The following is a 26870-nucleotide window of genomic DNA, read 5'->3' on the forward strand; positions in this document are numbered from 1 at the left end:
GTATTTCCTAGTCAAACCACAGACAACTACAATGATCTAATACATATCGATTTTACAGAAGACAATGTTGAAAAAGCACTACGCAATCTAAAACCATCCCTATCTATTGGACCGGATGGAATATGTGCCTAGTTCTTAAGAAAGCTATCCACTGCCATAGCTGAACCTCTAAGCATAATCTTTGAAAAATCTTTGAAAAAAGCCACAGTCATCCCCATCTTCAAAAAGGGAGACCCCAGCCTAGTTGAAAATTATAGACCAATCTCTTTATGCTGTGTCACCTCTAAAGTCATGGAATCAATTATTAACCAATCCATCATCCTCCACTTAGAAACAAACAACCTACTCTCTAATAAACAATTTGGTTTTAGGAAAAAACTATCATATAATCTGCAACTCTTACACTGCAAAAACATATGGACTACAACAGCTCGATCAGGGCAAAGCAATAGACGCAATCTACATACACTTCTGTAAAGCCTTTGATTCAGTGGTACATGACAAACTACTCCTAAAACTAAAATCTTATGGTATCTCTGGACATCTGCATAACTGGATAGAAGCATTCCTGTCAAACAGACAACAAATGGTCAAAATTGGGAGCATCCTATCAAATTCTGTACCTGTCAACAGTGGTGTCCCCCAAGGCAGTGTTCTAGGACCAACTCTTTTCATACTCTACATAAATGACCTCTGTGATCATATCAAGAGCAACTGCATTCCCTTCGCTGATGATGTAAAACTATTCAACACCACAGACAATACTGCTACCCTTCAAAAAGACCTTGACTATGTATCAGAATGGTCAAACAAATGGCAACTTCAAATCTCAACAAATAAATGCTCTGTCCTACATATTGGCAAAAAAAATCAGAAAATAAAATACAGGCTGAATAGTCAAGACCTTGTTGATGATCCAAACTCTGTCAAGGTTCTTGGAGTACTCATCTCAAATTACCTAAATGCTAGAGCCCACTGTAACTACATAGCCAAAAAGGCGTTAAGAGTTGTTAACCTAATCTTATGTAGCTTTTTCTCTGGTAATATTACACTAATAGCTAGAGCATACAAAACATTTACTAGACCAATACTTGAATACAACTCATCAGTCTGGAACCCACATTACGTATCTGATATTAACACAGTTGAGAAAGTCCAGAAATATTTCACAAGAAGAATTCTCCACTCCTCTACTTGTTGCAGAATACCTTATGCCACCAGACTTGAAATTCTAGACCTAGAAAAGCTAGAACTACGCCGCCTTCAATCTGATCTAAGTATAGTATATAAAATTATACATTGCAATGTCCTACCAGTCAATGAATACTTCAGCTTCAACCATAACTACACAAGAGCAAACAATAGATACAAACTCAAGGTAAATCACACCAAACTTGATTGCAGGAAATACGACTTCAGCAACAGAGTGGTCAATGTCTGGAATACTCTACCTGACTCTGTGGTTTTTTCCCCAAGCCCCAAAAACTTTAACCTTGGACTGTCTACTATTGACCTCACCCCTTTCCTAAGAGGTCTGTAGGGGGCGTGCATAAGCACACCAACATGTCTACCGTCCCTGTCCTATTGTTTCTTTTATATATATTTTTTTCTTATATGTATCCATGTATTCATAACTATGTTTTTACTTATACCTATTTTCTTGTCAGCAATTGACAAATAAAAATCAAATAAAACATAAAAATACAAGAAAGAGGGAAGCATTCCCAGGCTGAAGCTTAGGAAGCTAGATAAGTGAGGTAGCCCTTCTTAACACCCCCAAAATTCAAAACGTATCTTTCCATCCAGTTCACAGGAAATCTCTGGGTTAGGGTTTCATCAATGTCTTTTCACGGAGTTGGAGTGTTCGCAGAGTAGCATCCATCTCCCTGTGTACTTTGACTTTTGTTCTCCACTACCTACCTTGTCTCGGCATATTGCGTTGAAGATACCTTCTCCCAGTGAATACTTTAACCTGTTTGGCTTCTTCCCCTGCTCCGCAGGCATTACTTCATCGCAGGACTTGGGGTGGGGAGGAATTGTAGCACTGCAAGAATGAAAAATGCTCCTTTTTCTTGTTAATTTGCTCAGGAACGCCTGGACAAGTGCAGAGTCTGGCAGGGACCAAGAAATTTAGGGGATTATTGGGGAAGCATCCATGGCCAAAAAAAAAAAAATGTTAAGCAGGAAGGCTTGGTCTTCACTCCTGGACAAAAGAAATCCCCCATGCCAATTAATGAGTTCAAATACTTAATAATCCCAGAATATTAAAAAAAATCAATAAATCAATTTTTATTATAGCCACAGAGCAGCAAATAAAAGCATCAAAACAACACTAACAACAACATAAAAATAAAAGCCAGAATTAATATATTGTGGTTGGTAGTGGATTGACAGTGGGCAGTTAAAGTTTGTCTAATTTTACATATAGCATAGCAGAATTTGGCTACATTCAGAGAAACTACTTTATACTTATCTATAAACAGTAGTTGCTCGTAAAAAAGATCAGTATTTAAAAAAAATACTCTAAAAAGTATTTTTAAAAAGATACAGTAAAAAAAGGTTCCTCACTTCCTGGACATAAACTGTTTCGATTCCTCCCCTTGGGATGCCATTACAGAGTATTGCATGCCAAAATAATTAGACTCAGAGACAGTTTTTTTCCCTCATGCCTTCCCTCTATTGAATACTTAATTTGCACAGTTCTGTCTTGTGTCTAAGTACACTACCCATGTAGTATGGCTATATTCATTTTAATCATCTCATCTGTTCCACTATCTTCTCTATTGGTATCATTATTACAGTTATTATCCTTTGTTATTATGATTATTATTACTTTTGTTGTTTTGCATATACCCTGAATGCTAACACACCAGAGACAAATTCCTTGTGTCCGATCACACTTGGCCAATAAAGTATTCTGTTGCATTCCGTTTCATTCCATTCTATTCTATTCTTTTCTTTCCTGCATATTTTATTAGGTGAAGTGTTATAAATTGAGTCCTTATATAAGGTTCAGTTAAGCAGAACGTAAGCTATAGTCTCAATGGCTCCCTGTCCATTGAAACAACAGGTAAAAGCATTAAAGGGAATCCGAAAGCACTGGAACTTGGGTGAGAAACAGAACAAGACTCAGCAGTTAGGAAAGTGAATGGGAATCGCTAAGGAAACAATGAGATTCCAGAATGCAGTGCAACTTTATTGTGGTGGGATTCCCTTGGGTGCAATGTGTCTGCTTTTGAGGCCGCTTCTAATTAGACCCACTGTGAGATGCTTGGCCTCAGAGCTCAGGATGCTAAGCCATGCTATGCCAAATGTTTATGTAGTATTTCTTTGACCTATTTATACGATGCATTCCTTTTCTACATTGGCTTGCACAAAACAAATAAAGCAGCAAGAGACTCCCACAATTAAAGCAGTAGTTGCTACTTTTAAAAAAAAATGCATAAAACAATAGTTTTAAAAATAGCCAGGGTGTTTTATCTTCAGCCAATCCGAATGTATTTTTGACTCACTGAGTTGAGCAGTTTTGCAGTGGTTTTGCGGCACTGAGTCTCAATAATATATGCACAGCTATCTGTTGGACACTGGCCAGCGTGGGTGGCTTCATTTTTCCCTCCTGTACTCTACATCCAAGAGGCAAACTCAAATCACATTTTGTTAGCACGCCCCAAATGTCTGTGTTGTTCTGAATTTTGCAGATCATTTCTAACAATAAATTTCACACTGGAGTACCACAACAGGATTGTCCCAGTTCAGAAATTCAAGCCTCGTGCATTCCTGATTATGCACAGATCTCTATTGAGAAATTTCACACTTAGTACCCAACATCATACACATCCCAAGCATAGATGATTAAGCCATCAAAAAGAAGACAGTCCTGACCAGTATGTTGCCTCTTTTCACCCTAACATGAGCTCCTGAGAAGGACAACCTGGAATTGATTCCTAGGACTTGTAATGCATGACATTTACATCACAATTCTGAACTGTCATTGAATTGCTAAAGTATTTATGTTACTGCACTTATGTGACAGATTCCATTTTGTGACATATAGTACAAATGATGAGTTTCTCTAATTTGCTGTTTTGTGCTCTCCCTAAGTCAGAGGTCTCCAAACATGGCAACTTTAGACGTGTGGACTTCAATTTCCCAAATTCCCCAACTTTAAGGCATGTGGACTTCAACTCCCAGAATTCCCAGCTGGCTGAGGAATTCTGGGAGTTGAAGTCCACAAGTCTTAAAGTTGCCAAGGTTGGACACCCCTGTTCTAAATGAAACAAAGCTTACTTAGCCATCTTTCCTCTCTATCCTGTTCTAGAAAATTAGATTATGAGTATACATGCCCTTTGTTCAGAATTGTGAATGGGTCACTGGATAAGCTAAATGATTCTCATGATTCTTTCCCAAGGCCCTAGAATTATACAAAGTACTGGAAAAGGCTGGTGTAATACACATTATAACTCCTACATCCTCCTTCATGTTTTGTCACTGGAGAAGTTCTGTTTGTATACAGTATATGGGAGAAACCTTAAGGAAACAATTTTAAGAAACACAAAATAGCTCAGCGTTCAATAAGAAAAGTATGCCAGTGCTCTCTTATGCAAAGTAGGACCGCTGTCATCCTCTCCCTTCCCCTTTCTTCCCCTTCTGATATCCTGCAACTAATTCCAATGATTGCCAGATAGCCTTGGATAGGTTATGGGGAGCTGGGTAGCAACACACATCTGGAATACAGCTATCCTGTACAATGACATTTGTGTAGGCTAGATTCCCACTCTGTGCAGAATATGCAGAGTTTAGCTCCACCAGTTCTACCCAACAGTTAACAGCATTGGCTTTGTTCCTAGTAGTATTCAAGGCTATTGAGTAAAAATATGGTGATGACATACTGTGTAAGTTATGTTTTTAATTTATTTAGGCAGATCCCTAGATAGCTGGTGGGTTTTGACAAGCACATCATGAATAATGAAGCAAAGACTTGTTTAATTCAAAAGACCCAGCATAAGTGTTGGATCCAACTACAAGGAAACTGCTCATGTTTTGCATAATTCTGATGGAGTTGCCTTGTTTTGTTTTTGCTCTGGGAAATTTCTGCTCTGTTGACTGAAAGTTATCGAACTGTACTTATCTTCTGCACAGTCTCTCCATCACTAATTCATAAATAAAGACTCTTGCCTACATCCTGCCTACTGTTTCTAAGGCTGCTGAATTCTCCACCTTTCTGGAACACCTTCCAAAGTTAAAAGGGGGGGGGGGATTTCATTTTTAGAATAATTGCAAAAGAGTCCACTCAGAATGCACATTTATGGGAAGATAATATTTATTGAAGCTAAATTCAGGTGACAAGTGAACGACCATCCTGTGTAATTCAACACAGCAAGTGCTAATTCTACTCTTCCTCTTTTTACTAGGGGTTTATATTTCAGCTGGTGAATTCCATGGTGGTAATGATTAAAGATCATAGGAGATCTTTATCTCCTATCTCCTCATAGGAGAAGAAAGGCAGCAAGTAGAGATAGCACACGAAAGTGTAACTGCCTGGAGAAAACATTAAGTCAAAGAAACCTCATTGCTTAAGTAAATGAGCTAGCTGGCTGAAAAGGAAAAAAAAACGTGGCGACCATGGACCTGAGGTAGTCTTCTGCAACTAGGTGGTTTAGATCAGTGGTGAGATTCAAAAAAATTTTCACTACCAGTTCTGTGGGTGTGGCTTGGTGGGCGTGGCAGGGAAGGATACTGTAAAGTCTCCAGTCAGAGGTGGGATTTGCCGGTTCTCCAAACTACTCAAAATTTCTGCTACCGGTTCTCCAGAACTGGTCAGAACCAGAAAATTTCTGCTACCGGTTCTCCAGAACTGGTCAGATGAATACCACCTCTGGTTTAGATGACCCATTCTATAACTCTAAACTTGGCCTGTGCCATGTTGGCATATATGAATGGGGTCAGATTAGGAGAGGCTGATAAAAAGTACTAGCCCATCAAAGAGGAAAATACTAAAAATGAGTAAAAATGTAGAGGCTGGAGGTAAAACATTTGTCCAACTTGCTAAGCCTGCTTAGTCTGACCTTGTTTAATTTCTTCTTAGCCTACCATGCAAATTCAACTCATTGGGTTAATTTATGTTCAGTGTATTATGCTACCATTAAAAAATGTTATTAATTATAACTTGAAGTCTTTTTTATTCAGTGTATTTGGAGGATCTTCCAGATCAAAGAAACATTCAGCTTTATCTCTCAGTTTTTCTGCCTTGAAACCACTGATCCTAAATTATCTCATTAAAGTGAAGAGCTTCAGAAGAATGTCCACTCTAGATGGTAAGTTCCATGCCTTGGAGCAGAGATCTTTTCACACACACACACACAGAGAGAGAGAGAGAGAGAGAGAGAGACAGAGACAGACAGACAGACAGACACAGAGAGACATAGAAAGAGACAGAAACACAGAAAGAGAGAGACAGAGAGAACAACAAATATATAAATTGTGTCATGAGAATAAGCCCCAAGCCAAATGGAGCAAGCAGAATTATGATCTCAACCATTCTGTGAAATAAACTTATTTTTATCAGTTAGCAAATGATAAATCCCCTTCTGCACTGGTGAGAAAGACATTTCCTCAAATGTAAATCTGGATTTTATTTTTGCTAACAATAGCAAATATTTTTGCTAGTCCTTCTCTTGCTGAATATTTCACCTTATTTATGACAAGTGGCAATCACTGGCATTGACCTTATTATTTCAGATCTTACCCTCATGTTCTCCTAACCATGGCATGAACCGTTTTAAGGTGCCATATTATCATGACGTTGAGTTTTTCACTCTCCACCCTGCAGCCAGGGCAGCTTAAAACTGTTTCAGTTTTCAAGTGGGGATTTCCTTTTAATCCCAATGTGGGTTTAGTTTAGGATACTTCACTGATGATCTTTGGTGGTATAGTTATTGAATGAAATCAGCTTGGTACATACTGGTCACTTCACTGCTAGCCTATCCCCGTGCTGTGGCTCCAGAACATGTTTCCAGGAGCGTTCTTAGGGGGACTCCCATTCTTTCAAACTAGGCAGGATTTGCTCTTTTCACACTAGGGTCTGCCCAGTTTTACGATCTGGACCAGCCTGAATAGTAAATGACTAATAGTCGAGGCAAAGGGTGGCGGGACAGGAGAAAGAGAGATGTCTCTTTCTTTTTGCCACTTCGGGGTGTGCTCCTGAACCTTGTCTTTGATAATATTAAGCATCAAATATTAATATTTATTATTATTTACCAGCCTCCAGTTGCCAGATAATCAGGGAGAAAGATGGCACTTTACCCACCAGGTCTCCAACCCCAGGACTGGAGGGTGGGCAGATAAAGAGCCAAGTGGAGAGAGGACTATCCCATGAATCATGAATTTGGGTGGGGAGATCATAGGTGAATGAAAAGAATCTTTCTTGGGCAGCCCCCTCCCAAAGGCCCTGTCAAAACTCACCTCCTCCCCTAACCAGGTGCCCAACCCACTTTAGGGAAGTGATGGGTGGTGGTGGGGCTTTCCCATTGGGAGGTAATGCTAGGCAGGAAGAGAAAGTAAGCCAGAGGAATCCACCAATCTTTTTCCTCAACCTGTCCTACATTAAACCTGTAAGGACAACGTCATTTCCCAGCCCCTTTACTAAGTCAGAATTAGTCAGAAGATAATTTTCTGCAGGTTTATAGATGAGCCCGTGGCTCAAGGTAAAATAAAATAAATTAACTATACGTCTTTAATAGCAGGAAGAATAATATTTAGCAACCTTCACAGCTTGGGTTCAGGGACAGCTACGGAAGGAACATCCAAAACTTTGCAATAGGTTGCATCTCATATGCATTTTAAACATTTATGAGTCATGTGAAGATAGCCATACAATTCATCTTCTAAAGTTAAAATAAGGTGTTCTGGATGATTGTATAGTCCTCATGGATCGTCTAGGATGGCAATCAATGGTAGTGAATGTGGGAATACCCACTATCGGGGTGGGTGGGGGGGGAGACCTGGTAATTTGGTGCTCCTGTCTTCTTCTGGCCCGTTTGTTTCATTCCTGGGCCCAAGAGGCTATGCTGTTGCTAATCTTGACTTCAGATTTATGTTTGTCAATGCCAGCCTCATCTTAAATGAAATAGGAGGCATCCATGAGATTATGGTAGATGAGTGGCAAAGCTGGCATGCATTATTGGGACCCAGATGAAGGAGGGTGGGACCATAGATTCTCAGATATCTATTCATCTGGATTTCTGGTCCTGCCCCAATCTCACCATCAGAGAAAGAGAGAAGGGACGGCAAAGATCTCAGTATAACAGAATAACAAAATAATAGGGTTGAGCATTGGAAGTCTTCTAGTCTAACCTCAAGCAGATCTTACACCAATTCAAACAAATGATAGTCCCATCTCTTCTGAAAAACCTTCGGTATTGGAGCATCCACAACTTTTGGGGACAAGTTGTTAACACTGATTAATTGTTCTGTCAGGAAATTTCTCCTTAGTCCGAGGTTGCTTCTCTCCTTGATTAGTTTCCATCCATTGCTCCAACCTCCAAACGCTTTGGATAATAGCTTGACCTCTTCTTCTTTGTGGCAGCCCCTGAGATATTGGAACCCTTCTACCATGTCACCTCTAGTCCTTCTCTTCATCAGACTAGACATACCCAACTTCTGCAACCATTCTTCGTATGTTTTAGCCTCCAGTCCCCTAATAATTAAACTGTACTATATATTCCATATGCTTGCTTGAAGCCTGGAGATTTGATAGTTTATGTGGCAACATTGCCAAGCACTGAAATTAGAAAAAAAAATAACTCAAAAATAATGAATAAACACACCATCCTCCCACATATGAACAATGAAAAACACAACTTGCGGATCAAGTGTGTGAAGGCAATTTTCATAGGGGATTATTAGGACAAGCAGAGGGGGAAAATTGAACTTATAAAATCAGTTTTAGACTAAAAAAATTACTGACCTCTCCCTCTTTTCATCCTCTCCTTTGTCCACATAAATTGCCTCCACCCTTTGAATCAACCCAATTTGTCAGATGTTCAGTTTTTATACACCTGCAGGGACCGAAATGATTTGATTTTGATATAGATGTTGATTTTTGCCTCAATCTTAGGGGTTTGCTTGTTTTTTTTTTCTTGAAGGTTTTTAGCTTCCATGACATTTCTCTATTATTTTGGAATTGTTTGTGCCAAGCTTCAAAATCAAATTTACAACACCTATTTTTTCCCCTACTACTTTCATCTTCTCCATTGTCTTGTTGCAGGAAATCATCCTTAAGTGGGCAGTTTATTTCAGTCACAGCACTCTGAATCTTAAGATTGATTTTATTTGTCATCCTGTTTAACAAGGAAGCAACATTTCAGTCAATCAGTCCTGTATGAAACTACTCCTTCTCACCCTTATGTTTGTGAAGAAGTTAATCTTTGACATTTAATTATTCTTGGGGATTTGCAATGCTTCATGTAGCCTGACTGACATCAAACTACACAATTTGATTCTTTAGATAACCAAGGAAAAAAACAAAGACCGATCTTTATATCTTTTTTTAATCTGCTTGATTTGCAATAAAACGGAGTTTTTAGTTGCTGTGTAGCACTTTCTGCAAGCCCCATTTTTCTTAGACACCAATATGACAGTATGTTTATTTGATTTGTATCAAATCTGTATGCCTGTATCTATATCTTCTAGAGCCACGGCAGCTTATAACAGCATACTCAAATACAATATCAAGTAACACAATAAATCAAAAGAATACAATGCAGACCAGCACAATAACATTATAGCTAATAAGTGACATAAGAGAAAAGACAGTAAATAGTCATTCCCTGATGCCCCTTTAAGAGAGTTTAATCTTTTAACATTTCTGGAAGTCTATCATAGAGAGGCTGATCCAAATTCTAAAGAGAGGTTGTTCTTGAATGTAGGCACCACAGTGGCGAAGCATAGCATTCTACTTCTCTGCTCTCATAAAAATAAAGCAGCTTCTCTAAGAGTCAGATTTTTATAGTTGTCTAAAAATAGGTTAAGGGGAATTTCATCTGGATACTTGGTGGTAAGCTGTTCCACAGGAAGGGGGCCATCACCGGGAAGGCCTTCAGCAAGCCCCCTCTCCCTATCACTAGCTAGTAGCTAGTTAGTAGGTACTAGCTAATTAATAACTTTGGCTGAAATACTGGTGATAGCTAATGGTACCCATAAAAACATTTGATTGGAGGAGACACCCAGTGGTTTATGAGTTGAAACCACAAAGAGAGATTGCTTGCTGATGATCTATTTAATCCATTGCAAAGAATTCCAGGCAGCAGCCAAGGGAAGGCCGATTGCCACTGCATCTCTAGACAAGTTGTACTGAAAGAGTCCAGAGGTAAGGAATAGGATGGCCACATGTTCTATTTTTGGAGGACAGTCCTCATTGGAAAGGGCTGCCAGAGGACAGGCATCCATTTGAAGAAATCCACTCCATATCCAATTAAGATGAATGAATCATGAAAGGGGAGAGTGGAACTCTTGAAGAGGCTAATCAACAGGTAGTAGAGAAAGAGGTCGAAGCATCAAGATGTAGCAATAGCATTTAGACTTACATATTGCTTTACAGCCCCCTCTAAGCAGTTGACAGCGTCGGCACATTGCCCCCAACCATCTGGGTCCACATTTTACCGATTTAGGAAGGATGGAAGGCTGAGTCAACTTTGAGCTGGTGGGAATCAAACTCTGGCAGTTGGCAGAATTAGCCTGCAATCCTGCATTCTAACCACTGTACCCTAAAAAATGGCTTAAGAGCCACTTTCTCCTGATTCCCTTCCCATAGTAAGATGGGAGCAGGCTTTTAGTCCTGTGGCAAGATATAGGCAATTTCACCACGGGGCTGCCAGCTGCAACTTCTCTGCCTGAATTTTCCCATCAATTAATTTCTCACTGCTACGCAAAATAGCTGAATTAATAGATGACCCATTCTGGAAAAAGTCCTAAATTATTAAGGTGCAGGATCTTGCTCTTATGTATTGTGTTTGAGCTATCACCAGGCCATGAACATTACAGCTAGTCCTTGACTTACAACCATTCATTTAGTGACCATTCAAAGTTATAACGGCACTGAAAAAAAGTAATTTATGAGTTTTTCACACAACTGTTGCAGCATTCCCACAGTCACATGATCAAAATTCGAATTCTTGGCAACTGGCATATATTTATGATGGTTGTATTGCCCTGAGGTCGTGTGATCACTTTTTGCGACCTTCTAACAAGCAAACTCAATGGGGAAGCCAGATTCACTTAACAAACATGTTACTAACTTAACTGCAGTGATTCACTTAAAAACTGTGCAGGAAGGGTTTTAAAATGGGGCAAAATTCACTTAACTGTCTCACCTCACAACAAAAATTTTGGCCTCAATTGTGATCGTAAGTTGAGGACTACCTGTATATGCAAAGTAGACTTAAAATGGCAAAAAATGCAATCAGGTTAAATCCTTAGCAGGTCCAAAGGAACCGCTTGCAGTTTGGATGTCTAGAGCCACATCTGTTGGACAAGGCTTCACTTATTAAACAGGTCGGTTCTTTTAGCAACATGTTTCCTTACTTCGCCAAATCTACCCAACATGCCTACTTAGAGATGGAAGGTACTTCGCAGCTAAGCAAATTTTCATTTTGTGAGCTGCCATTCAAAAAGAATATTTCTAAAAGAAAATAGTAGGTCAGGTGCAGAACTAATTTTATTTTTTGGTGCATTAAAACCCTGAGATGCCACTTTGGGGCAACCTGCTTTGCAGGAAACCTAACATGAACAATTACCTTAATAAGACCCACTGCCGTTAATAGGGAATAAGTTTCAAGCATTTTTGAAGGTGGGGGGGGAGAGCTCTTTTGAGAGAAAGCAAACTGTATCAGAGCCTTTTTTGTAAGGCATTGCCAAGTCAACTAACTTGATAGAATATACAATTGTGAGAAAAGAAATAATAAACAATAACATATGAGGTCAGAGGGATTAAATGGGTTTTGCAAAGGACCTTTTCTGTCCAGGCTCAGAACTAAAATTGGATTTGATTGTTTTCGGGAAGAGAAGACCCAAACACATTTTGGGGAGAAGAAAGAATCTTTCCCCCCCACCCCCAATGCAGAACTTTTCCTAGAAGCCCCCTAACCCTAACCTCCTCTTCATTGACTTCAGCCTTGCTCCTCTTCCTCTCCCTCCCTCTTCTAGGCCAGGGGAGCCACAGGCGGCTGGCCAGCAGCTCTCAAGAGTTGGAGGAAACTGAGGTGACCAGCAACTTTCCTCAGCATACATTAATTCCAGGTACGTGTGGCTACCTTTGCTCCTTGCTTGGATCGATCCTTCCGTCCTCCCCTCCCCTTATTTATCTCCTCCCCCCTCCCTCATTTATCTCTTTCCTTCCCTCTCTTACTTATCTCCTCCCTCCCTCATCTCTTTCCTTCCTTCTCCTTCCTTTCTTCCTCCCTCCCTCTTTCACTCATTTATCTATTTCCTTCATCTCCTTCCTTCTTCTCATTTATTTCCTCCCTCCATTTATCTCCACCTTTCCTTTCTCCCTTCTTTCCTTCCTTCCTCTTATCTCCTTTCCCCCTCATTGATCTCCTTCCTCTTATTTCCTTCCTTCCTTCCTTATCTCCTTTCCCCCTCATTTATCTCCTTCCTCTTATCTCCTTCCTCATTTATCTCCTTCCTTCCTTTCGTTTCCTTCCTTCCTCATTTATCTCCTTCCTTCCTTCTCTTACCTCCTTTCCCCCTCATTTATCTCCTTCCTCTTATCTCCTTCCTCATTTATCTCCTTCCTTCCTTTCGTTTCCTTCCTTTCTCATTTATCTCCTTCCTTCCTTCCTCTTATCTCCTTCCCTCTCATTTATCTCCTTCCTCTTATCTCCTTCCTTCCTTCCTCTTATCTCCTTCCTTCCTCATTTATCTTCCTTCCTTCCTCTCATCTCCTTTCTTCCTCATTTATCTCCTTCCTTCCTTCTCTTACCTCCTTTTCCCCTCATTTATCTCCTTCCTCTTATCTCCTTCCTCATTTATCTCCTTCCTTCCTTTCGTTTCCTTCCTTCCTCATTTATCTCCTTCCTTCCTTCCTCTTATCTCCTTCCCCTCTCATTTATCTCCTTCCTCTTATCTCCTTCCTTCCTTCCTCTTATCTCCTTCCTTCCTCATTTATCTTCCTTCCTTCCTCTCATCTCCTTTCTTCCTCATTTATCTCCTTCCTCTCTCATTTATCCCCTTCCTTCCTCTTATCGCCTTCCTTCTCTTACCTCCTTTCCCCCTCATTTATCTCCTTCCTTCCTTCCTCTTATCTCCTTCCCCTCTCATTTATCTCCTTCCTCTTATCTCCTTCCTTCCTTCCTCTTATCTCCTTCCTTCCTCATTTATCTCCTTCCTTCCTCTCATTCTCCTTTCTTCCTCATTTATCTCCTTCCCTCTCATTTATCCCCTTCCTTCCTCTTATCGCCTTCCTTCTCTTACCTCCTTCCCCTCATTTATCTCCTTCCTTCCTTCCTCTGATCTCCTTCCTTCCTCATTTATCTTCCTTCCTTCCTCTCATCTCCTTTCTTCCTCATTTATCTCCTTCCTCCTCATTTATCTCCTTCCTTCCTCTTATCTCCTTCCTTCCTTCCTTCCTTCTCTTACCTCCTTTCCCCCTCATTTATCTCCTTCCTTCCTCTTATCTCCTCCCTTCCTCATTTATCTCCCTTCCTTCCTTCCTTCCTTCCTTCCTTCCTCCTCTCGGAGCCTCCCTTGGCGCCGTCCCCGTCTTCCCTGGCAGCGACTCCCTGCTCCCGCCCCGAGGAAGGCGAGGGATAAAACCCCCCGCGCTGGAGCAGCGGCACCAGCCAGAGACCGCTGCCGCCGCTGCTGCCGCCGCCGCCGCCGCGCTCTTCCCGCTTTTCCAGCGGGGCGGAAAGAGCGGGTTCTCATTGCTTCGTTTTTTGATGACCGCCGCTTCTCTCACCCCACTTGGGTCGGACGGAGCACCTGCTCAACCGAAGGTCCGAGGCTGTAAAAAGTAGCCTGTCTTGCGGGTTTGGACGGGGCTGGGGAGGGAGACCCGCAGCGGGGAAACGCGTAGGAGGCTGAATCGGCGGCGAAAAATCCTCTGGGGGCTCCTTCCTCCAAACCCTTGGCGGGAGAAGGAGTCATTTGGCGGGGAGGATAAGCCCGGGGTCCAGGTTTTTTTTTTTAATGGGGATGGGGGGCTCTTGGATCCCCATAGGAAATCCCGAGGCTGTATTTGCTCTGAACTGGAAGGCGGCTGTGGCGGGTTCGAGTCCGCTTGCGAACCCGGCGCGAATGTCCTTGCGAACGCGCAGACTTCGAATCGGGCGCCGTTGGAGAGGCAACTAACCGCCGCCTTTCCTGCGAGAGTCGGACGCGGGGCTCCCCAGAGCTGCACTTTGGGGGGCAAGGAGGGGGTGGCGGGAAAGCTGGGGCGACGCTGGCTGAATCCTCTTTCAGGAGCGCCGATGGGCATAAGAAGCGCCTCTGTGGGAGCCCCAGGAAAGCGCGGCCTGGGGCGGAAGTGCCTCGGTAGCGGCAGCCTTCAGATGTGCAGGGCCCTTTTGGAAACTTCTGAATGCAGCCTCGCTGTCACGAGTTTGGCGAAATGTCGGGAAAGTTGTCTGAATGGCCCCCAGAAGTCTCATGCAAACCCAAAGGCATCTAAAGGAACCAAAGGAATCGCTAAAGAAAGGGGTCGTACCCCCCAGTACTTTCTTTGTTCATTGTGAAGAAATCGCCTCTCTGCTCTCCGCTCTCTGCTTAGTAGCAGAGAGCTGCTAGTCCCTGTGGTTTGTTTTTTTTCAAGTGGTGCTTGATTCCTGCCCTATTTATGCTTTTTTAAAAGAAGTTCTTATATTTGTCTTCATTTTGTTGTTTCCTGAGCAGACCAGAGTCATAAGGATTGGGACAGAGTGCAGATGTTAATGGAGACATAATTTGGCCTGTGCAGGAATAAGTGGCTGGCTGGCTGGTGATCTTGGTGGTGGAGAAATTGGGCTATAAGCTTTTACCTACACAACCTTAAAATCTGGAAAGTGGGGAAAGGGGGTGCCGATCATTAGCTTTAGCACCCTGATAACAAACGCAGCAAAAGGAAGGCAGATCAGATGCATCCTTTATAGCTCAGATTGGGGGTCTTCTAAGTGGCCAAGGGGTCAAAGAACAATCAAGATTTCAGTTGTTAAAAAAAACAACTACTCTTCTGCAGGATAACATGTCTTGTCTGCTCCTTTGCAGCAGGGGATGGCAGAGGTGCTATAATTTATGGGGCTTTTGCCCCATAGGATTTTGGGAAACAAATTCCACATGAAATGGCATGGAACAGAGTTTTGGGGAAAGGGTATTATAATTTCATACAGTCGATGGTGGGGTGGTACTGGTTCAATGGTGGGATTCAAATTTTTTTTACTACTGATTCTGTGGGCGTGGCTTGGTGGGCGTGGCAGGGGAAGGGTACTGTAAATTTCCAGTCAGAGGTGCTATTTGCCGCTTCTCCAAACTATTCAAAATTTCCGCTACCGGTTCTCCAGAACTGGTCAGAACCTGCTGAATACCGTCTCTGTACTGGTTGCAATTTAACAATTTGATATTAATTTGAGCATCCTTCAAAATGACCGTTCAAAAAAAGATCTCATGGGTGTCACAAATTACAGTTGATTTAATTTTAAATAATAGGGTTTTGACTAGGGAACTAAGACCAGGGATATACTTCTTGAACTTGCATTCGTTGCAGCATTCAAGATATTTCTGTATCCCAGATTTGTACATTTCTGAAGACATGTTGAAAAAAGAGTTGAGGCTGTAAATCATGCAAGAGATGTAAACCTGGGAATCTTTGGTGTGTGGACAGTTTAGAAAAGAGTATCATAAATTGATTGGGCCCTTTGTCCATTGAAAGCATTGGAATTTAGTTCCAAATACATAAGCAGGCTTCAGCTTGTGATAGAATTTAGCTTTGAAACTAAGCAGGATTGAACCTGGTTAGTATTTGAATGGGAAATCTCCAGACCAGAGAATCCATGGTCTAAACTGGGAAATCTGAGATAAGTAGGTATCAACCGTGATGTGAGAGCATCTTTTGCTTAAATAAATTAATCTGTGAGCAAACTCCCTTTGGCCCAGAAGTTTATGATATCCGTTGCTTTGCTAGATCTTCTCTGAGAACAGGCGGTGATATCTGAAGCCAGGAAATAATTGCTATTTCTTATCTGTAGTCCGACAGATTGGTTAGAAAAAAGTTGGGATTTTTTTTTCTAGAAGATTCTTGCAGATATGGCAATAAAAATACTGGCGAGGGGGAGGTGAGACCAGATGGTGATACACACTAAGCAACACTTTGACATGCTGAGAATAGTCTCTGCTCACACAAGGCCAGGTGATCCTGCTGGTTTTGTCCCATCCTGAAAAAGGAAACGGTCTAATAATGAAAGGATTGTGATGCTGAACAACTACCCACCCCACCTCCGCCATCCTTTTGCTTAAAGTTGCACCTTCCGGCAGTTAATTTTCTTGAAGGATGAAAATATTGAAATTCTGCAATTCTGTTGGATAATGTCTAATGTAGCCCAAAAGACAGACAGAACATGCGTGATGATGGAAATGCCTTAAGTAAGGCTGGCCGGCTGGCAGAACATCTACTTAGGTCTTCCCAGTTCCCACAGCCTACCGTATTCTTATTGCTTTCTTTTTATTTGGAGACGTTTATTGTCTTGAGTTGGGCCTTCTGAATTAGTGCAAACTTGTAACACTTAAACTAGCTCTTCACTTCTGCATACAGTTGGATTCCTTCAGATCTGCATATAATCAAGTTTCAGATGTAGTAAGCGTCTGAACATTCCACTTCTGCAGTCCTAAACTTAACCCTTAATAGGCATACAAATATACTGTATGTATATGCTAAGCTGATTCCTGGGATTGCTGCAGAAGGATACTTCCTATACAAGAGTCAGACAACTAAGCCAAGTTGAACCTGATTAGGATTTGGAGGGAAAAACCAAGAGACATTTCTACTTGGAATGATCCAAGAATCAACGGTTCCCATGTTCTTTTTGCAGAAGCACACTCTGATTAGTGTGAATCAGTGATGTGACGTCAATGCAATGACTGTTTTCAAAGCCATTTTCCATTTGTTCTAAAATTATTCCAATTTAAAAAAAAACACGAATAGGTACAGTAATTCAAGATAGGGACTTTCAGATGGTTTCATGCTGATAGTATTCAAAATATATTGAATTAGATTATAGCATTGAACCCACCTTTGCTGATTTAAAGCTAACTAGGTGAGGTCTGATTAATGCCACTAGAAAATGTAGGACTATAGGCTAGAGAACAAAAAGCAAGCTGTACAAAATAAAATAAAATAGCAAATCACTCTCCTACTGTTGTAATGCCAAAACTGGAAATGTGTCCATAAAATTACCAGAAATTGATCATGAGTCAGAAACAGATTTTAGAATTAATAGAACATTAGTCCAAACTTCTATTCTCCTACTTCTTTTCTGAAAGGAATACAGTCCAAGGTGATCTGTAACTGAAACAACACTAAAAAAGACTTATTAAAAATCAGTTTGGAAAAATTCTGAGCATAAGAGTACTCAGGCCTAAAATTGTACTTTATACTAAAAATATTACTCAAACTTTCAGGGCTAAGCTATTTATTATACACTGTTAGATACAGTGAGCTATTAAGTTGTAGCCTTGAAGGTCTGGGGTCTTCAATTTCATTTTATTGAAACTAAGCTATATTTATCAGATTAAAAATGATAATGATTTATCAGATTAAAATGATCTCATTAAAAATTGATGTTTGTAGAAGATATAAAGGGCTTTCAAGAAAAGTCTTGTTAAAGTGACTGGAAGGTTTTAGTAAGGGAAGAAAAGACAAGTGGAAGGGAGGAAAGAAAGATTAGCAGGCTAAATGGCAATGATTGACAGTCAATACAGGTAGTCATAAGGATCATAGAGGCACATTATGCAAAATAGTTTAAAGCCTATATCGCCTAGAGCAGGGGTGGGCAAACTACGGCCCGGGGGCCACATCCGGCCCATTCGGTCTTTTTAATCCAGCCCGCCGAAGATTGGTACAGAATTAAGGTTTGATGTGAATGATTGAATGATTGCATTCATTTGATTTTGACTTGTAATGACAGGCATTTCGACACCAGGTGGCGGCCCGTCTGTCAAATTTTAAAAGTCAATGAGGCCCCCGAGCCCAAAAGTTTGCCCACCCCTGGCCTAGAGTCTACAAAAACAAGTGAGTTGGAAAAGTCCCAGAATAGTAGAAGGGATTTTTGAACATGGAAATGATGTGTCGTTCCCCCACCCCGCTCCATTTTGAATGGTGTATAAAATGGGAGGTATCAGAGCGAGCCTTTTCATCTAATGGGATGATCCATCTTTTAGGACAGTGTTCCCCTAAACCTTCGGGCATCAGGGACCAGTTCTGTGGAGAGGTTTTTCTGTGGACTGGAAGGGATATGGTCGTGTGCTGCCTGCATCCCCTGGATGGGGCTTCGCTTTTTTGCAAGCTTTGCCCCCACAGTGCCTACATTTTCTTTCTTTCTCATTAGAATTCACAAAACAGCACATGGTTTAGGCTAATTTTAGTGATTCCTTTGTAGGTGGGACTACTTCACTGCTGTATCATGGCTTAAATTATGTACAAAGTGACAGAGAGTTGCTGACTCCCATTGGTTGGGGTTGAAGAAATCACTGGTTGCCCCACATCTCTATTATGTCTAAAAGTGTCTTTAAAAAAGTTACAGGGACTTTTATAAGCTTAATTTAAATCAGAACAGCTAAAAAAAAACTACTTTCTTTAGGAAGAATCATGCCAAAAAAGGGAGCACTAAGCCACAGGACTGTAAAAGTATTCATGACAAAGAAGATTCACATTGTGACTCCAATTACTTTGGTTATAATTCTTCTTATCGTTTCCTTACAGACAAAATATGTTCTGAAATAGCTCAGGCAGTGCTCTCTGTACACAGGCATTATCTCTTGGGTAATTGTCCTTGAGCAAAAGGACTTGTCCTTAAATTTAAAAAAAACGAAACAGGTCTTTCAATGTGTGTGTGTTTTGTATTTTGAAGACTGGCAAATTCATGAGGCCATGGACTTCTCTTTTTTCCTTTATTTTTATTAAGATTATAATTACAGTAGTAAATACAAACTAAAGCAGGATAAAGGGAAGAAGATGCAGAAAAGAATAGGAAAAAATAAATATGTATATAAAAAGAAAAGTATATGATGAAGAAAAAAAGCAATATATAAGAAAGTAACATCCAATTCTCATCACAAGTATAAACAGTTTTAGTGACTTACCTCCTCTTAATACACAACAAATAATTTCTTTTCATACCACATAGTGGTGGGATTCAAACATTTTTACTACTTGTTCTGTGGGCGTGGCTTGGTGGGCGTGGCAGGGGAAGGATACTGTAAATTTTCCAGTCAGAAATGGTATTTGCTAGTTCTCCAAACTACTCAATATTTCCGCTACCGGTTCTCTAGAACTGGTCAGAACCTGCTGAATTCCACCTCTGATACTACATCTCTTAACTATAAATAAATTTATAAACTTTCATCATTTCAGTCCTGGTGTCTTCAAAAGTCCATTAAGGGTTACTGGAAATAACAATCTATCTATGTTAAACTTTATCAAATAAACTAACTTTATAATCTTTCCCTTTACTTCTAATAATCTTGAACTTTATTCAGATCAGGAGAACTTGATCTCTTCATTTCTTTTCATTTTTTTCCCTTTGTTCTAGGTCACAAGATTCTCCAAAATTTCAACAAGTCTGCTTGCAAATCCAATATAGGAAAATTATCCAGGTCACTGTATAGCCAGGCTTATTGTTTGTATATCCTTTCTAATTACTTAAACATGATCCTGTTTCTTTTATATTTGAGTATAACATCTTTATTCCATTCATTATGGCTTGCATTTGTGCAAGCACATTCAATGCAGTCTCAATTTTGTCAGGAAAAACTTGTTTCTCTTCCTTTTAGACACGATGTCTTCATAGAGGCAGATGTCTCTTTTGACACTATTAATGTTAATATCCCATTTTTCAAAAATATCTTTCAATATGTCCAACTTGGAATATTTTACTCTGTTCTATCATTGTAAGGAGGGAAACTCACGCAGTGCTGTGATACTTGTCAATACAAAGATTTTTAATAGTTGAAAAATGGTTAACAAACAATTTCAGAAAGTGATTAGAAAAAGAATTATGGAATCAGTGTCCTTTCAAAGGTGCTGACTATTCTGGTTTGATCAAGATTCCCTTCACTTTTCATGGAAAAGTCTTAAGCCATTTCTTCCTCCACGCTGTAAATTGCTATAGATCGTAACCCACTTCATTAGATGCATGGTATACAATCCTAAGTGAAAACCTTAATCTATATTGTGAGATGTTTACAAAATTGACTATGGCCATTCACAAAACAGTTGTTGATTGTTGTACACATGTAGTGGGATAATGGCTTTTGTCTCTGTTCAGTCTTTGAATAATAAAATTAAATCTTTCAATTAATTCTAATTTAGCTAATTTTGGCTTATAATTTTTTGCAATTCAATGTCAGGAGTTTAAAAGTGTTCCATTCACAGGATTTTTGCCATTTCTGATACCATATTTATCATTTTGCACAGGGGCTGGCCAGTGGTGGGATTCATTTTTTTTTACTACCAGTTCTGTGGGCATGGCTTGGTGGGCGTGGCAGGGAAAGGATACTGTAAAATCTCCAGTCAGAGGTGGTATTTGCCGGTTCTTCAAACTACTCAAAATTTCCACTGCCAGTTCTCCAGAACTGGTCAAAACCTGCTGAATATCACCTCTAGGGCTGGCCCATGTGAGCAACATACAAAACATTGGTTCACTGCTGACCAACAGTGAACAACAACACATTAGAAGAAAAGTGGACATATCAGTCCAGATCTGATGGGTGACTTTCCTATAGTGTTTTGTAGAATAAATACGGGGTCAGAATTGGTATTTGTTGGAGAAAGCTCATGATGAAATTAGGTTGTGGTTTCAGACTCTGTTTCAAATACTGCAGCGGATAGCTGCATCTTAGTCCACGTGCTCATCTAGCCTCTGTTCTGGCCACGCAATGGAGGAAGAGGCAAGTTGTCCAATTATTTTCTGTATAGGAGATTGGAGCAACTAGCACATTTTTTTCAGCACTTCAACATTAATTTGCTACACGAAATAATGCCATACTGTCACTGAATGCTTGGTGAACATGAATCTACTAATCCAAAGCAGATATCACCATCTCTTTTTCATGAAGAATATGTTCTGAAGACATTATTCTTCAGCTTGGGCATTGATAGGCCCATATCTTTAAAATAAATGTCAACCAGAGCTATATTCCATCTTTGTGGGATTGGTCCAAGAGCTGTAAGTTGAAGTAGCAGAATGGCGATTTTTCTAACTTTGTTCAGGAGCTTTGTGTGCGGCAAATGTTCCAACCACTATAATAGTTAGCTTTGAGGATGGAGTGCATCTGGTGATTTGGCTTGATGTGCTTAATGGCTAATGGCCCTTTTGCCAAATAGCAGACCTACGCAAGGAAATCTGCCAGGATCATCATGTGTTTTCTTAACAGAGGTGGCTTATGAACAAAGCCAATGGTTTTGCAGAGATTCTGCAAAAAGCTAAACAATGTCATAAAGGATGGAATGAACCACTTTGTTAATTTGTGTACAGCATGTACAACTGGAAAATAGTTTATTCAGTTACAGGTAATCCTCAACTTACAACCACAATTGAGCCCAAAATTTTCATTGCTAAGTGCCTCATTTTACAACCTTTTTGCCACAGTTGTTAAGTGAATCACTGCAGCTGGTGAGTCATGAGGTCATTATGTGAATAGCTTCCCCCACTGACTTCACTTATCAGGAGCCAGCTGGGAAGGTTATAGATGATGATTACTTGACTACAAGACAGTGCAACTGTCACAAATACATGCCAGTTGCCAAGTGTCTGAATTTTGATCACGTGACCATGAGGATGCTGCAGGTTCATAAGTGTGAAAAATGGTCATAAGTCACTTTCAGTGCTGTTCTAACTTTGAATGATCACTAAATGAATAGTTGTAAGTCAAGGACTATATTTAGTCAATTGAACCACACTGCCTGTTACAATGGTGGTCTCTTTCTAAGCAATAATAACTCTTTTGCCTTTCTCCATACATCAATCCTGGCTTGCTTCAGCGCAATTTATCTTTTTGGATATTTTGCAAATGTCTTTATTTACATTTCATAAACAAATATTAAAATACAAAGTAAATAAAGGGGAGAAAAGAGGAGGGGAATAACAAGACAGATTAAAAAGTGGTACATGAATACATTGAACAAATTTCAATAAAACAAAAGCGACCTCCAACATTTTTCAATTTAAAGATAATACAACATAACAACCTCTCTCTTTAAAAAACTTTCACTATTTCAATATTTATAATACATTCAATATTATAAATATATATTCAATATATTAAAATGCCAGTGACACTCTAAAAAACCAATATATTCTTCTAATTTTGATCTAACTTATAAGAAATTTCAAATGGGAATAACTATTTAAAAAAATCTTTAATCTTAACTCTAACCACATTATTTCCATATTCAGATCAGACTTAATCTTCAAGTCCCAAAATCAAAACTTGATTTTTATATAATGTATCTTTTTGAAATAGAGTCATTCTTTGATACTCTTCTGGTCTTCGTCTCCTCTTCAGATAAAATTAATACAGGAGCAGAACTACATAAGAAAGCTATTTTAACAGATTTTAACATAACAGAGAGTGCAAACCCAGGCTGGGTGCCAACCTATGGTTCAGTGGACTAATTGAATAAATCATGGTTCAAAGTGAGTCCAATTTGGTCTTATATTTTAAGAGAGATTGTGAATTCTAGTCCAACTTTGAGCATGAAAGCTGACTGGGTGACTTTAGACCAGTCACTCTTTCTCTCAGCCTAACCCACCTCATAGGGTTGTTGTCGTGGGGAAAATAGAATGGGGAAAGTGTAATGAATTTGTTTGTTGCCTTAGGTTATTTGTAAAAGGTGGGAGATGAGAGAGAGGGAGGGAGGGAGGGAGGGAGGGAGAGAGAGAGAGAGAGGGAGAGAGAATGACGATACTACAAATCCAGCCAAATAGTTCCAGGAGTATCTTAAGTCCACTTTCCCTTTGTTTAATGCAATGGACTGGTTGAGGAATCTGCCTTGGAGTGCAATTCTCAACTATATGGTCTACGGATTTTACAATAACAAAACATTGGAACTCACCAACTGCTCAGATTCTTTTGTCCTTTGCCCTCCGAGTAAAGTTCATCTATACTATCTTTTTAGTTTTATTCCACTTAATTTATTTGTTAATTTTTATTGAAGCTCACTCAATCCCTTGTGGAAGCATGCTATGAACAATATTCTTTTTATGGTCTCAGTTGAAGATTACGGGCATTGTAATATTTATTTTGCAAGATGATTTGGCTGTTTCAGTATCAGCTCTGGATCTATCCTGACAAAATGTTCATTTAACAAAAAGGGAACTTTGGTTTCACTAGATGATCATGCCTCATAATACAATTAATAGTATATTGATTCCAGAAGATAGAGAAGCTATCTTTGAATCATTTGTTCTATCTGTTTAAGATAGAAATAAGTTAAATCAGTAATCTTTTATGAATTGAACAGGAGTGAATAGGCTTTCACTCCATTCCAGCTAAGAAGATATTCAACCCAGATGAAGACAACCCTCTTCATCTGAGGCAGTGATGTGCCAGAGGTCTTGCTTATCTATAAAACTGAAGAGTCACACATTTGAAAGTGTCATAATCTAGAGAGGAAATGCAATATTTGCTTGCAAAACATCTAAATCCCAGGCACTCCAGGTAGATGCTGAAAAGGCTGAATGGGTTTTGTTGCCAATTGGAGTAGAAAATCATCTTAGATCAAACAATAATCTGACACATCTCAGGATGAGTCCTTTTATACCAATAGGGAGGTGGTGTTTTTAAGCTTCATTGGCTTCCTGACAAACTTCATCAAAATACTTTACAGAGAAGGAATACGGGGCATATATTAAATATGTCCCATGGCTGGCATGGCTGAGAACTTATTCCAGAAAACAGGTAAGGCAAGAATAAAATTGAATTTCACCTGGATTAAAGTTAAATCTTAATTTACGTATTTATACTGGCAACTCTTCAAATCACTGTTTTTTTCCCCCTCTGCTGGGTATTCATTGCATGTTTTAAACCATAGAAAATAAAACTGCTGTTGCCCTTCACCTTTAGATGCCTCTTAATTAGTTTCAGTTGACTTTGTTGCTCCTGGCCTCTTCCTCCTCTGCATAAAGTAAGACTGAAATTAAGCTGTTGTAGAATTGTTGTTAGGATGAAAATAATAGGATGAACAGTATAGGAATCCATTGGGAAACTGATAAAAAAAAGAGTTTTTTCTCAGTTTTGACTGTCAAATCACAACAATAAGGCAATAACACAAAATATTACAGGAAGTATGGATAGAAGCATTGAGAATACCCTGCCTATCTTTGGTATCTCATGTTTGAGATGCAAAAGGCCCAGGCAACCTTGGAACAATCCTGGGGGAGATTTGATCGTCAATTCCAGGACCAAATGACTTTTTTGAGGTACTAGGCAGCTTCCTTCCCACTTCGTTTCAGTTGGAAATTAATTTGTGACTCTGGCAATCACAGCAGCTATTTCACCTTAAATTTGCATGGAAGTTTGAAAAAAAGAAAAAGATTTTTGCCAAATTTGAGGTTTTCAATCAAAATGATGAAAGTCACACTGTGCCAGTGTACTCCGAGCTGTGCCCATTTTGTATATGCGTGGACATCCCAGTGCACGTACAAAAAAGGTGAATCTTGTGTCTCAAGAGTGTGGTACTGCTTTTCTCTCTTGACTGCCCTGTGGATGCCTCTGAAAAGAGATGGACTAAGTACCAGAGCCATTTTAACATTCCCAGTACTTGTAAAGATGTTTTATTCCAAGGATTGTTATTTAGATTTCAGTCCTTATTCTTGAAGAGAGAATAGAGAGAAAAATGTTTATCATGATGTACAATAAAAAAAACAGGAAAGAAAATATAACTTCACCCAAAATAGACTTACAGTTGGGATTTTTTTTTAAAAAAATTTTTGGTATCTTGACTATCATTGAATTTTAAAGAAGGAAAACAAAAGGTATTACTGTACTCCTACTATACTGGAAGTCCCATTGAATTAATATGGACTGATTTTTGCAGTAGCAGCAAACATAGTGGATCACTTCTGATGTGCAAGGAAATATTTAACAATAGAATGGGCAGTAAATGCTAAAAAATAAATGAGAACAAATTCGGCTACAGATAACATGAGGAAAATGGATCCAAAAGCACTGAAAGGGAAGAAATTGTTGCATAGCAAAAGAGAAAAAAATGCAGGAAAATTACAGAAAGCATTGTAAGACATTATAGACAATAATTATTTTATCTACCAATTATCTGGCTTTGAGATGAGAGCTAATTTCAAGAAGTCCTTGTCAGATAATTTGCATTCCTTCAATTCTTTCTTTCCCTTAATCCTAGCTATTTGTTCTTAGCCTTTAAATTTCTCCCCATCTGGAATACTCCCTAACTGGAAAAGCCTCAAGATGGCTGTCACCTTGATTTAAACAGGATTTACTCCCAGAGGGGTTTTTTATGAGATTGCAACCTACAGGCTTCTGTTTCAAGCTGATGATGGGGGAATTTCTGGGTCTTCAAACTGAAAATATTTAGACTTCCAAGGGAAAAAAAATGTCCTGGGCTGTATGGAATAGAATAGCAAATAAGGCCAGTGGACATGTTCCATCACTAGTAGTAGCTGAAAGACTGCAAATGATAACTTGATTCCCCCACCCCCACCTATTCAGTCCATCTGAAGTTCATTTGCAAAGCATTGGAAAACTTGTTCCAACTGAAATTGATCAGGATTCTAGGTATACAAGCAGTCTAATTAATCCAATTTCACCTGCAGAGGACACAACATTCCTTTTGACAAAGATTGCCCTGACAACAATGTTTTCCTTTTTATTTGCAAATCCTCCTTCCTGAAGCTCTTCTGTGCAATTTCTCAGTGCCTCTTCCCTTGCTTGCTTCTCCCCAGCTGCCCCAATGTAATATTGATGTCCTCTGCTTATGGCCGGCACCATCTATAGAGCAACATCAGAGACAGTGGACATCAATATTACATAGGGGCATCTGGGCAGAGGTGAGAATAGCATGGAACTTTTAAGAAGGAGCCTGCAAGAGTGAGGTTGATGCCAGTTGACATGACAGTCAACTAAAATGAGGAGGTTTCACAGCTATTGGTTTATTCCAAGTTTTATGTGGCCAGCTGACTCTACATCTCTGGGTCGCTTGCAGCAATGCAGCCTCCTCCTCTTCAAAAAACCCCTGATAAAATCAATTATTAATAAAAAGATACAGCTAAAAATACAAAGACTGCAAGAAGGGGGCTTGCTTCAATTCCACTGATAATTTGTCACACCCTCAATGGAGAAAGCACTGGTCCTTGAGCCCAAATACATCCTTGGCTGAACTCACAAAAGGTACTGACCTAAAAGTGGGCATTCATGGGAGCTTGGGGCGATACTTGTATAACATTTCAAGAATCACAGGGAACATCTTGAATTTGATCTGAAGAGCAAGTACCAACTGTTTCATCAGGGGGACAATGTGTGATTTTAGGCACCACTCACCGTATTTTGGGCCAGCTGCAACTTTTCCATCAAGTTCAAGGACTGCCCCATAAAAAAGCCCTCCAACAGGTCATTGTCATCTCTCTAGCTGTTATCCAGACATTAAAACTTGC

At 39.8% G+C, this 26870-nt stretch overlaps 1 protein-coding gene across 1 annotated transcript in view; it reads left to right on the forward strand.

The window, feature by feature from the left end:
* The first annotated feature begins 13865 nt into the window (after window positions 1-13865).
* The window catches only part of CACNG5 (calcium voltage-gated channel auxiliary subunit gamma 5), a 32165-nt gene continuing 19160 nt past the window's right edge, over window positions 13866-26870 (forward strand). Inside the window, exon 1 of the mRNA XM_087925062.1 lies at window positions 13866-13994. The gene's annotated coding sequence lies outside the window, so the exon portion shown is untranslated. The remainder of the gene's footprint in view (window positions 13995-26870) is intronic.

Source organism: Pseudonaja textilis, chromosome 2, assembly GCF_049901715.1.
Source record: "Pseudonaja textilis isolate UNSWEBS1 chromosome 2, rPseTex1.2, whole genome shotgun sequence".
Taxonomy (NCBI): Eukaryota; Metazoa; Chordata; class Lepidosauria; order Squamata; family Elapidae; genus Pseudonaja; species Pseudonaja textilis.